Source organism: Polypterus senegalus, chromosome 13 (assembly GCF_016835505.1).
Source record: "Polypterus senegalus isolate Bchr_013 chromosome 13, ASM1683550v1, whole genome shotgun sequence".
Taxonomy (NCBI): Eukaryota; Metazoa; Chordata; class Cladistia; order Polypteriformes; family Polypteridae; genus Polypterus; species Polypterus senegalus.
The window spans coordinates 158,317,666-158,330,840 of NC_053166.1; the positions used below are offsets into that span (position 1 = coordinate 158,317,666).

The window sequence follows — 13,175 nt, forward strand, 5'->3', positions numbered from 1 at the left end:
AGAGGAGGTAAAAAAAAAAAAAAAAAAAAAGTATTTGCTTCCCATTGTATCACCGTTTAAGAGGGGGTTTCGGAGGAGCGGCCGCATCTCCTTAGCGTGCGTTCAGCCCCCCTCTTCACAACGCAAGCGGCAGAGACGCGAAGTGGTTGGCACAATGCGTACCCCAGGAGGGGGGAGGGAGAAGGGGAAGTAGCCCCTAATTTTGTTTAAAATTAATATGTGATCAAATATGCTATGAAAGGTATTAACAGTGCATCTTGTCAACATGAATACTGTAGCAAGATTGTTGAAAACCTATGATCACGGTAGGTCACAGCATTCATAAGCATTCTGGGGGAGTGATTAAAGGGAAAAGAAATTAACACAGCAAATGAACAGAAACATCGGGCACGATTATACAGGTCCTGCTCTATCAAGTGGACTAAACATGGTCCTCTTTCACTTTTCTCCCCGTCTCAGTCTACTCTGGCTGCCTTGTCCAAGCTTTAGGGTGAAGGGACTAATGTTGGTGAGCTATGTTTAAAATCTCATCTTGGACAATTACTAGATGTTCTTCTCCACATTCTGCAACATCCTCCCCAGATGCTCCTGTACTAGTAAGCTCCAACATATCTATTAATGGATACTTACATAATTATAACTCAGTTTCATGCAGGCCTCTCTAGAAGTGTACATCTTCCAGAGTACTTGTACAACTGGCATACAGTGTGCCTTCTACTGTATTTTAGTTGGATTAAACCCAAAAGAAGTATGTATGACGACTTGTTTGGTGGTTTAGAAAACGGCAGCAGATAAAAAGACAAGGAGCTGACCAAATGAATCTCCAAAGCACTGATCCTTAAGGTGTTTTCTGGTTTTTGGGAAAGCCTACTCTGTTCCAACTTCCTTGTATTTGATTCCACTGCTTTACTACTTTTGTAGGATTTTACCAACCTTTTTTCATATTTTCATTGTAAAAATTGTAAATTTGTGAATTAGTTATTAGTAAAAAGCCTTTTAAATAATGTTCTCATAAATAAAGACTGAGACTTAAACAAAATCCATACTGTTTCAAGGTTAAAAATAATAGTAATTTACTCTAAAAACAAGTGAAAAGGCAAGCAAAATGACACATTTTATTGGCTAACTAAAAAGATTACAATATGCAAGCTTTCGAGGCAACTCAGGCCCCTTCTTCAGGCAGGATGCAGTTACGTCTTGCCTGAAGAAGGGTCCTGAGTTGCCTCGAAAGCTTGCATATTGTAATCTTTTTAGTTAGCCAATAAAATGTGTCATTTTGCTTGACTTTTCACTACGTTCATAATGGCTAACACGGTACAACACACCCTAGTACTACTCTAAAAACAAGAAATCAGTTTCAGTACTGGAAATGTGCGAAGTGAAGAATGAGAGAATATATTTATATATATATTTATATATTTATATTTAAGAAATAGTCTTGAGGAAATTTGTGTACAACTACAGGCAGAGCTGTTTACATAACATGCAAGGCTCCCCACCACCAGACTGGTGGGTTGACATACACATGCTTTGTAATTGCTGTGTCCTATACCGCCTCCCACCCTTCCAGACGTTAAGAGTGATAATGATAATTGTACTTTTTGTGTATGTTATGTGAAGAGATACCGAAGGAATCTAGTTATTGCTTCCCAAAATTATCTTAAAGCATCTCTGATGATTCCACAAACATGAAATTCATGAAAAAAGAAAACAACCTCAAATGTGCCATTGCAATGCTTGAAGGGTTTATAAATATGGTCTCAGTTATTTGCTTGAGAAATACCACCAAAGCTGTCAGCGTTGTGCTAGATGAAAACATGACCCTTCTAAGCTCACAAACATCTGGATCAGATAAACATCACAGCCCAAGAGCCAAAAGTGATGTCACAGCTCTGTGAAACTTATCTTCATCACTACAAATCTGACCAAATAGCTCTGCCTGATTGCAAAGCTGATGACTGCATTTCCTGTGGTTCCAATGCCTAATGTACATTGAGGGGGTGGAGGTGGGAGTAGCAGCCAAATGATGAGAAGCCAAGCCAACATTCGGCCTTCTTTGTGTCTCTCACTCAATGATAAAGCACATATGGCAAAAACAACAAGTAGCTAGTATTACAGGCATGTGTATGAAAACCGGGGCTTAAAAACTTTTTAAACAAAATTCACAGGTTTTCAGTATCCTGAACTTTGTTTGTTATTTATATTTTACAAACCTAACTACTCTTTACATTGAGACCAAAAGAGAATGAAAGATTCTTCCCACATTTATCTAAACTCACTTCTAGATACGGACTTGTCCCATCCTTGATAAAACTATGAAGGCTAATTCAATGTAATACTCCACCATTGTTTACAATATTATGTGGTTTAGTAACCGAACATGAATTGTACTATGCAAAAAACAATAATCTTAATCGACCAGAGAGTGATGCATTAAAATGTTTTGATTATGATTTCTTTGTGGCCATCACAAGACTGCTGAAAGAGATGAGGGGTCAGAGGACAGGCCCTCCAACAGGTTATCAAGTAAATGGAAGTGGATGCTGAGCAAAGCAGCAATTAGCTCTGGCTAAAAAGAAAGGACCAAAAATTAGTAACAACATGACCATCAGCCAACAGGAGGAGTTAATGGTGGGTGCACCTGGCAGGTCAAGTGTTAGTGTTGAACCTTTCACAGGTATCGTGGGCCTATCAAAGAAACAAAAAGGGAAGGAGAGTGCCCACCTGATGACCCTATAATGCCATTATATAGATAAGTGTTTGGGGGTCAACATCAGTGACTGGCTGGAGTGGACTGATAACATGCATGTATGTGATATGACATTGATTTGATCTGTAATTTTTACCTTTGCTGCTGTTCTTCAGTATTGTCCCAGGACTACCATAAATCCCCCTTCCTCCCACTCCCCTCCACCTATGTTGATATCTATAAATCAAGAAAACGACTAGCAGTACCACGTACAGATATGAGTAATTTAAAACTTGTAAATATAATTTTACCTTTCAAAATTATTAAAGGTAGTATATAAATACAGTACTGGATGTGTATGTAATTCTTTAGATTCACACTTCAATTTTTTGTATTTTTGTTTCATCATGTAAAACAAAATTACATGAAAATGACTAAAGCACTGCCTGACGCGATTGCCTAGTTGCCTGGAGAGCATTTTTTAACGCGTTAAACAGCCACATTGACCATAAAAAATGAACACATTAGCTTTCCCAGGCCTTATTTGCATATTAAAATTGATACCGATTACAAATGTGAGAATTTTATCAGGAATTAAATGAGCAAACATGTTCAATTACAAAAAGTTCTTTTTTGTTCTTTTTACATATTTACATTTAACAAAATGGAGTATTTTCTAAAGTATAATTATTTTAGTGGTTTTGAATATTCATTTGTCATAATTCATCCATATTCTTAATTTGGTTCTTTAGTGAATCTAATTTAGTTGTTTGTTTACAACTTCATGATATATACACCGTCTGTGTGTGGAAAGTAGCTACCCACACATTTTTGCCAACTCATTATTTAAATGTTTTCCAATACTACATTGCTGATTGTCAACAGCAGCATCTTTTTTTATAAATAAAAATGAATTTACAGCATTTCAGAGTCATTGTAAATCATAACTACTGTATAGCTGCATGAATTTTTGTATGAAAATAATACCTTGACTAAACGATGTCTTTTATTTCACACTGGTAGTAGTAGTAGTAGGGTGTTGGATCGTGTTAGCCATTATGGACGCAATAAGAAGTCAAGCAAATTGCCACCTTTTATTGGCTAACTGAACCAATTATAATATGCAAGCTTTTGATGCAAACTTTTTCTGGAGTGTGTTCACAAGTCCACTTTGTTTGTTAAGTCCAGTAAAGTTAGCCTTGGCACCCAACAAACACAATACAACCGCCGACCCTCCTATAGAAAACGTACAGGTATTTGTACAGAGTATTTTGTTAAAGATTTCTTGTGTATTTTATCAATAAACAAGAGAACGTTATTTTTTATTAAAATTATTTTCCATCAGCTGATCTCTGTACAGTACACTCGCTTACCGCTAGTAGACGAGCCCACATGATTGTCTTCAAACCCACTTCCAGTTGTCACACACAAAGTGAGCAATCAGATGGCATCATCACTCGAAACCTTCTGCCCATCACTAATAACTTAATATTGATACCCAATAAGTGTCCATGGTGAAAATTCAAAAATCACCTCTGGCGCTAACTCTAAGTTGAGTGTATCAAAATAAAAGGCCTCACTAAGCCCACAGTACTCTTGATGGGATGCTCATATCTGAAGATCATGCATTAGAATTGATCAAGACAAGTCGACAAGGACAAGCTGCTTATGCAATCTGACAGAAGATCCCTATTGAGCCTGCGCTCCACCACACTACTGTGTTTTGTATGGTATGTTAATGTGGTTCTTTGAGAGAAGAACAACTTACCCTTAACGAGCTTCTAGCCGTGTCCCCGTGTTCTTGTTGAACACGCTTAATTCCGGACATCTTGGGCTTGAAATAAACAGCATTAACTCAGCGTAAACAGAGATACGGCCAAAAGCACATCCACCTGTAGAGGATGCACACACATGACTGAGAATGTAAACAATAATAGTGTGGGTTTTTTCGCTCCACCTAATTCCAGACACTCGAAATAGCTTACACGCTGGCTCAAAATTTGAATTTATAATACAATTTAAAATTTTTTACTATTTAAATAATTTTTTTTAATTTCTTGGACATGCACATTCGCATCTTTGAAAGTTTGTAACTTGAAGGTTCGTATGTAGAGGACTTACTGTACAATGCATTATAATGCAGCTACAAGGAACAGGGAAAGCAGGAGTTTTATGCGGACATGTACCATGACAAAATGGAAGAAAGAAATAAGGACTACGAATGCTGCTGAGATTGCTGTTCTCAAAGAAGCACTGTCTCAGTCAGGCAGCACGTTATTTGTGGGCAGAAAATGGGGCAAACTTGCGATACTTTGAAATTTGTGAAACTGTGTTGAAAAGTCATTACGGAGTAGCAAAATTGATCATAACCTACGATTTCTAGTCATGTAGTTTAATATGCTCATGTGACAAGATTACCAACTTTTCCTCAGACTAAAAGTCATGCAATGTCCCAATGGCTTGATATGAAATTAAAATGAAAGGGGTATAACATTTCCAAAGATATGAGGCAATGAACTAAAGCCATACTCTTACAATGTATATAAAAAGAATACAAAATGTTCATTTTATATTTCACAACAAAATAAAAAGAACACTAAATAAAGGAAATCAGTAACTATGATGTGTTTTCTCAAATTTCTAGTGATTAGGAAAACATTTCTTTTGCTTGAATATTAAAATCACTTTATCTTGCATGCCAACACACCTCTGAAATTCACAATTTTAAATACTGACTTACGTGAAATTTGTGCAAATTGTACAACATTCTGTGACCGGACAGGACTTGAACCCAGAATTTTAAATCCATCTTGCATCAATGTTAACCACTCTATCACAATGATGCCTGTCAATAATGATATGTATAGCACCATTCTATTTTGTAAATCGCTTATTCAGTACAGAATCATGGGAGGTCCTGGGGGCATCATAACATTTAAGAGAGGAGCCAACCCTGCATTAGTGTGCCAATTTCACAAATGTTACATTTTTGATGGAAGACTACAACAAGTGTACTGCAAAATAGACACCTTTTATTTAGCTATGGTCAAACTGCAGCCAATCCCAGCCCCTAATGAGTATCACACATGGCAACTATGCATCAATCTATGCTGATCTTAATCACTAATTCTTATTTCTTCCTCTTAACAGATCACAAAGCTCCAAAAGCACCTCGACTGCTCCTTTGCCAACTCTTCCTCTCCTATCTATTCCCAACTTCTAATCTAACTCAATGATGAACAATAAAGTAATAGATTTAAGTCTCTTTATGGAGAAATATTCTGACTGCAACGAGATAGTGCGCTTTGGTTTAAAACTTTTAAGGCCAACTAAAATGTTTTTCCTAGGTTAAAGCATGGGAGTAACAGGTCCACAAATATAATATTCTAAAACCACGCTCTATGTAAATAAGTCTTAAAAGCAAAAATTGACCAAAATGTCCAGTACGCAAAAGAAAACTCTAAATACACACTGTGGTAGATGACCTGAACACAGACAGGCAGACACATTCATGTCACTCACAACACATTTATTCTTCATTCCTTATATTTACAAAAGTGCAACACACCCCAAAAGTCCCCAAAGTCTTGGCCACACAGTCTAATGCCTGGTCTTCTTCAGGCTGCCTCCTTGCCTCCTCCAAGACCTTGTCCTCTTCCACCCAACTCTAGCCATTGTATGAAGGGAGGCAGCCCCTTTTATATCCACCCGGATGTGCTCCAGGTGCTACCCAGCAATCTTCCACCGGCACTCCCCAGTGAGCACTCCGGGTGTCCCTGCTCCTCTTCCCCCCCAGCACATCCGGGTGTAGCGGAAGTGCTGAGGTCCAGGGCTCCAAAGGCATAGGGGCGCCCCCTGGGTTAAGCAACAAAGCTTTGTACCCGTGGCCCCCAAAGTTACCAGGGCGGTCGCCCCCACATGGTCTGGGGGAGGCATAAGCCCTCCTCCAGTCCTCCTGGGCGTCCCGGCCAGGTCACCCCCCAAGCCATCTCCGACACTACACAATAAAATCTTATATATAAACGTCTACGTGTGGAAGTGTGTCTGTGTGTCTGTCTGTCTGTCTGTAAGTGTGAGGCTATAGCATGAAGCTTAAAGAAAGCGACTCTGTCACCAAAGTGAAACCGCTGAGCTTAGCCGCTAATACACAAGCGAGGTGAGAACATCGGTAAAATGAAACCTCCGAGGAGAGAGAAACTTACTTAGTCACTGATAGACAACCAAGGCGAGCACGTCATCAAAATGAAACCGACAAGGAAAGAGAACCTCGCTGAGTTGCTAATGCACAACTGAAGCGATTGATTGATTGAAGTGCCAGAATCCATGGTTTCTAGGAGCACAGGCTTTTTATTTATTTATTTTTTTTTTTTATTAATTTTATTACAATCCATACAAAGCAATCAAGATTTTACAAAAGAAAAATTGAGTTAAGAACAGATCGATCCCCACCCCTGAGAGAGAGCAAGCCAAATAACTTTAAATTTAAGGCTTGTAAACATACCTAATTTAAAAAAAAAAAATTCTCTGTGCTTTATGAACTTATTTTAAAATATTACTGATTAGATCCTGCCATGTTTTGAAAAAGGTCTGTACAGATCCTCTAACTGAGTATTTGATTTTTTCCAATTTCAAATAATATAACACATCGGTTTCCCACTGACTTAAAAGAGGAGAGTTTGGATTCTTCCAGTTTATCAGAATGAGTCTGCGTGCCAACAGTGTAGTGAATGCAATCACGATTTGTTTGTCTTTCTCCACTTTAAACCCTCTGGAAGACCACCAGACACAGCTGTTAATGGGTTAGGAGGGATTGTGAGTCCAAGGCTGTCTGACAGGTAATTAAAAATTTTGTCCAGAATAATGTTAATTTGGTGCAGGCCCAGAACATGTGACCTGTTGAGGCTGGGACTTGGTTGCAACGCGTCGCAGGTTGGATCATGCCCTGGAAACATTTTGGAGAGTTTTAGTCAAAACAGATGTGCTCGATATTTAATTTTGAGTTGTATAATTGTATGCTTTGCATATGGAGCTCGAGTGAATTCTCTGCATTGCTACTTTCCACTCCTTTTCTGATATATTAATTGAGAGATCTTTTTCCCAGTGTACTCTTGGATCTTTGAAAGGGAGGGATTGTAAAAGGATTTTATATATTGTAGAGATGGAGTCTAACTCCTTGAAATTGAGCAATAATTTTTCCAGCATGGTTGAGGATGCAAGATGAGGAAAATCTGGAAGGTTCTGTTTAACAAAGTTCCTGATTTGAAGATAGTGAAAGAAATGTGTAGCTGGAATGTTAAATTTGGAATGTAATTTTTCATAGGATGCAAAGATGTTGTCTATATAAAGATCTCTAAGCAAGTTAATTCCAAATTTTTTCCAGATATTAAAAACTGCATATGTTTGTGAAGGTTGAAAGAGGTGGTTCTCTTGCAGAGGTGCCACAGATAGAAGCTTCTCCGTCTTAAAATGCTTTCTACATTGGTTCCAGATTCTAAGTGAGTGGAGCACAATTGGGTTATTAGTGTATTGCTTTTTAAAGTACAGGCATACACAACTAGTATTATAAATTTAAATCATACACACTTTCCAACAGCATACTAAAAACAGTTGTCACTCATGGCACTAAACTCTAGGTTTTAACCAAAAGGCATTCAAACATATTAGTTCCTAAAATGCCCAGTGTTGACTGGATTTATTATTATTTATATAAAGGTGGCAAATCGACTGTTCTTGTATATCTAATGAAAGTAAATGTACAGAAAGTGACAACATGCTTTTCTAAAAGCTCACAACTCTGAACCCAACTGTACAACTGCATTCTCTAATTTCAGAGAATATATTTCATACACATTAAGCTTAAAAATAACAAAATGAACTGTTTCACCATTAAACATTCCTAATTTACTTCAAAGAAAAAGGAGAGTTTGCAAAACAAATATTGGGATTTGATAGGTTATTTGGCTTATTGTTTCATTTAATTATCTGGTGTCAGAAAACGTATTTCAAAGCAATGGACTAAATCCTCGGCACACATTTCACTGAATGAATGCCACCAGATCAACTAAATACAAAGATAAGACGTGATCTCCAATACCATTTAACAAGTAACAATCAAGCGCATAAAGCACAGTCTAACATAACATTCCTTTAAAGTTAAGAACATACTTGATGGAAATAATTTCCGTCTGTCATAGGTAGAGATTTATTGTCATTCATGCCATGCAACCTGCAAACAAAGTTCCATATGATGCATTGACACCCTATTAGAAGGAAGAACACGGTGTACTTGTCACCTTAAAAGGAACCACCACCTTGTTTGGGTCAGAAACAAACAGCAACAGCATATCCAGGAGTCCAAAAATTCTTTAAATAATTAGACAGTGAGGTGTTTTCCAGAATAAGTGGAACTACAGTTATGTGCCAATTTACAGCCAACCAAGGTAAGACCATTTTTTTCTGATGAGTGGGGTTTAATAATTGATGAGTTGCTACTATTCTACTACAACCGATTTCTTAAATCCCACTACACTACACCAACAAATGAATGAAAAGTTTTCTCTGTGTGTACCAAACACTGTGAAGCAGCAACATGTGAACAACGAGAGTGGGGGTGGGGTCCTCCAAGAAATATCGATTAATCACAGTAAAGCACCGACAAAAGAACGGTGAGCGGTTACCCTGTTTGAGGAGTACAGCTGCACGGCACTTCCAAACTGCTATGTGGTAGGGAGCTTGAGTGGCCTGATTAACAGCAGAGCGACAGTTCAAAAGAGCAGAGCAGCACCCTGAAAAACGCCTGACGACACCCGAATATCTGTGTACGCTACTCTGTACCGACAGTTAAAGTATGTGTACCCATGACCCACACTGGACCAACAGGGCCTAAATTGCAATGAACTGAACACTCTGTGACAGATGTACGGCCAAATGGCCAGTCTCAAATAGAGCTGTAAGTGGGCTCATGACTGTGTTTAGTACAGGTTAGAAAAACTCAGGAGTGGTCTCCCCTTGACTTTCTCGTATACTCAGATATGGGGATGGATATTTGAGAAGTAAACCGCAAGAGAAGGATTCTATTTTTATACTGTGTACATTAAAGAACAATCGACAACAAATAAAATTAAATTAATAATATATTGAACAATTACCGGTACTATAAAAGTAAAGTTGAATAAATCTTTGCAGCTGCCTGAATAAAAGGTAAAGTACCACTTCTGGTTAGCAGAAATAGCCCAAAAAGTTGATAGAAATCTATGTTTTGTACCCAATACTTCTTTGTAATATTTGGTTGACCTAAGTGAAAGTGTGCTCAAGTTATCGTGTTTACTTACACACACAGACATGATTCCAAAATCATAAATGTTTTCGGACTCAGGGAGATCTAAAACGTCAAGATTCACCAAAATATCGAAATGAAATATTTGGACGATTCCAATACTTTCCCTATCCGAGAAAGTCAGGAAGGTCTAAAACGTCGAGATTCATCAAAATATCAACATCACATTTTTGAACAATTACGACACTTTCCCTATACTTTGTATATGAGAAAGTAATGACCAAAAAAAAAAAAGCAAGTGTAACGGTAAATACAGTAATGAAGAAGTAAGTGAAGAAATGTGAGCTAAGTATTAAACAGTTAAATTAAAGGTAATGAATATTTCTTTTTTCAGTCATGGCAGCTGTTTAATATGCATGGTGGGGGTTGGGTTGATTTGTTTTCAATCCTATTTTTTGTAAAAATTAATCTCTCTGTATGGAATGATTACAATAAAATCAATAAGATTAAAAAAGTGCATATCTGATTTACACAGTGCAACTCCCAGTTTACAACAAAAGCTAATTCAAAATATTTTACACACAAACTGAAAACTAGAACATTTTTTATGGCAAAAGAAGCTTCCCTTTGTCAGGTCTACTATGCCGAGAAAGTGGAAGGGAAATTGCAACATCTGATCAACAATTAGCCACCTCTTTACACTGTAAAAATAAATACCAATCTGCTTCCATATGGTTGAAGATAAATAAACAGTACAAAGTGCACGATACATCTAATCAAAATACCACCGCAGCAGGCATGAAAAAATGTAAGGAACATAAAGACAGACAATAGATGATTTATAGAGACGCCTACTCTTCTGTGAACTTTCACACAGATTTCTAGGCAATGTCACTTGAGCTAGGTAAACACATGACAGACAGACAGTGCAGACTTCATTCATATGCACACTGTACAAGTATCACAAAACACACTTTTAATAAAATCACCAAGTTACTGTAGCAACAGCAATTAGAAATCTCTGCACTGCGTCATTATGACTTCAGCAGCGCTTTTCAGAGACAATGTCTCTTAGGTATTTATAGACCCAAGAGTCTCTTCAAAGGAACATGAGACTCTTCAGGGACCTGCATCCCCTTAATTCTACATTCAAGCAGCACAAAGACTTCATTCAATCATGAATACTTCAGGGTGGCCTTAAACTCTAGCCAACAAAGGTTATTTAAATTTTTCACTGTATCTTGCGAAAATGACAAAGGCAGGGGAAGAATAACAAAATTTCAGTGGATTCAAAACGCTTGGAACTCACCTGTGAGCAAGACAACTCGACTCTCCAGGCTGCAAGGTCTCTAATTTCCGTTTTGTCGTGTCGTTCATGCTCCCTTGTCCTTCTGCATATCCTCATTTGACTGTTGGTATACAAGCACGACCACCTAAAAAGAGGGAGAAGAAAAAAGAAAAAAAAAAAGCTAAGCTCTTGGGAACAGATCACGTCTGACTGCAGTGTGTGTGTCACAGCCTGTATTTCAGTTGTTATAGCCAAGAACTGAAATGCTGTCTGTTTTCTTCTCTTCTGTGCCCTGACCCACACATACTTTTACAGTGACAAAGCAGAATCCCAAACTGTAATTAATAGAGCAAATCACCCCAAGGGCAGCGACGGAGGGGAAAGAAATTGATTCTTGATCAGCGAGAGAGTAGGTTTCGTTTTTTCAAGTAAAAACCAGAATGCCTTCACCATACCTTCACCTCCATTTAAAACAGGAGAGTGTGTGTATATCCTGATTGTTTATAAAGTTTACCACAACATACACAAACATTTTGTATCTGGCTGTTTATGAAATCATTTTTGGTACAGAACAAAATCAGTGCCTCACATCCTTACTAGGGCGGCACGGTGGCGCAGTGGTAGCGCTGCTGCCTCGCAGTTAGGAGACCCGGGTTCGCTTCCTGGGTCCTCCCTGCGTGGAGTTTGCATGTTCTCCCCGTGTTTGCGTGGGTTTCCTCCCACAGTCCAAAGACATGCAGAGTTAGGTGGATTGGCAATTCTAAATTGGCCCTAGTGTGTGCTTGGTGTGTGGGTGTGTTTGTGTGTGTCCTGCGGTGGGTTGGCACCCTGCCCAGGATTGGTTCCTGCCTTGTGCCCTGTGTTGGCTGGGATTGGCTCCAGCAGACCCCCGTGACCCTGTGTTCGGATTCAGCGGGTTGTAAAATGGATGGATGGGTGGACATCCTTACTATTGGTACTCTTTTACAGAGAAGGAGTTACAGGCAGCGATTTCCCTGCTGTACATAATACGGGGTTGATAAGACAAGAAAAACAAAGCTTTGAGATAAAAGAGGGAACACAAATGATGGGGCCACAGAACGTAAACCAGTTATCCACTGTCTGGAAAAAAAGGTCATAAATCTTAAGCTATGGGTTACAAAGCACCTTTCACCCTGAATCCTATTACTATGGCATCTAACAAATGTGTCTTTCAGGGCCACAAGAAAAACAGGCTGACTTTAAAGTGGCATTTCTATAAAGAATTGTACATGGAATGTTTCCCATTCAAAAAATCATCCACACAATACCACTTTCCTGTCCCCACTTCCGCTTGCTCCGGAAACCTGCTTTCATGAGCAGCTGGCAAATGGCAGCAGCTGTTTCCACTTGCAACCATTAAGAACTCAAGGATCTGCATCACAACAGCCAAGTTCATATCAACCCCTTTGACAGGTGGTTTCCAATAACAGATAGCCTAATGTTAAAACGGGATTATAAACCAGGGAGGAGAGACCTCTCTTCAAGGAAAGCCCTGTTTATAGAAATTCATTTGAAAGAGAGAGAGAGAAAAAAAAAAATAGTGAACTGGGATAATAACCTTAATGAGGCAAGGAAATGCCAAGCAGAGTTCAGTAGGAACCATCATCTGATGCAAGTAACACTCAAATCAGTAACAACCTTGGTAATTAATTCAAGGAGAAGAAAAAAAATTAAAGTTTGTTATTTAAACAACCATTTAAACTCTAAAGTGTGCGATTTAAATTGGATCACTCAAAAGAAAAACACATGAAAATGAATCTCAGACAGGGGCTAACCATTAAATAAATCCTGCTTTCAGTTCAGGTAGCATGAATTGGCCTAAAGCCAGCATCACATAGTTTTTGATCCTTGTAGTTGGACATCTTTTTAGATTTACTGACTGCATTTGCCTCTATCTTGGT

General features: G+C 38.4%; 1 protein-coding gene across 2 annotated transcripts in view; it reads right to left on the reverse strand.

The window, feature by feature from the left end:
* mrtfba (myocardin related transcription factor Ba) overlaps positions 1 to 13,175 on the reverse strand; it is a 76,222-nt gene that overhangs the window by 36,583 nt on the left and 26,464 nt on the right. For both annotated transcript variants that reach the window (XM_039776009.1, XM_039776008.1), the window contains exon 2: positions 11,275 to 11,398. The gene's annotated coding sequence lies outside the window, so the exon portion shown is untranslated. The remainder of the gene's footprint in view (positions 1 to 11,274; positions 11,399 to 13,175) is intronic.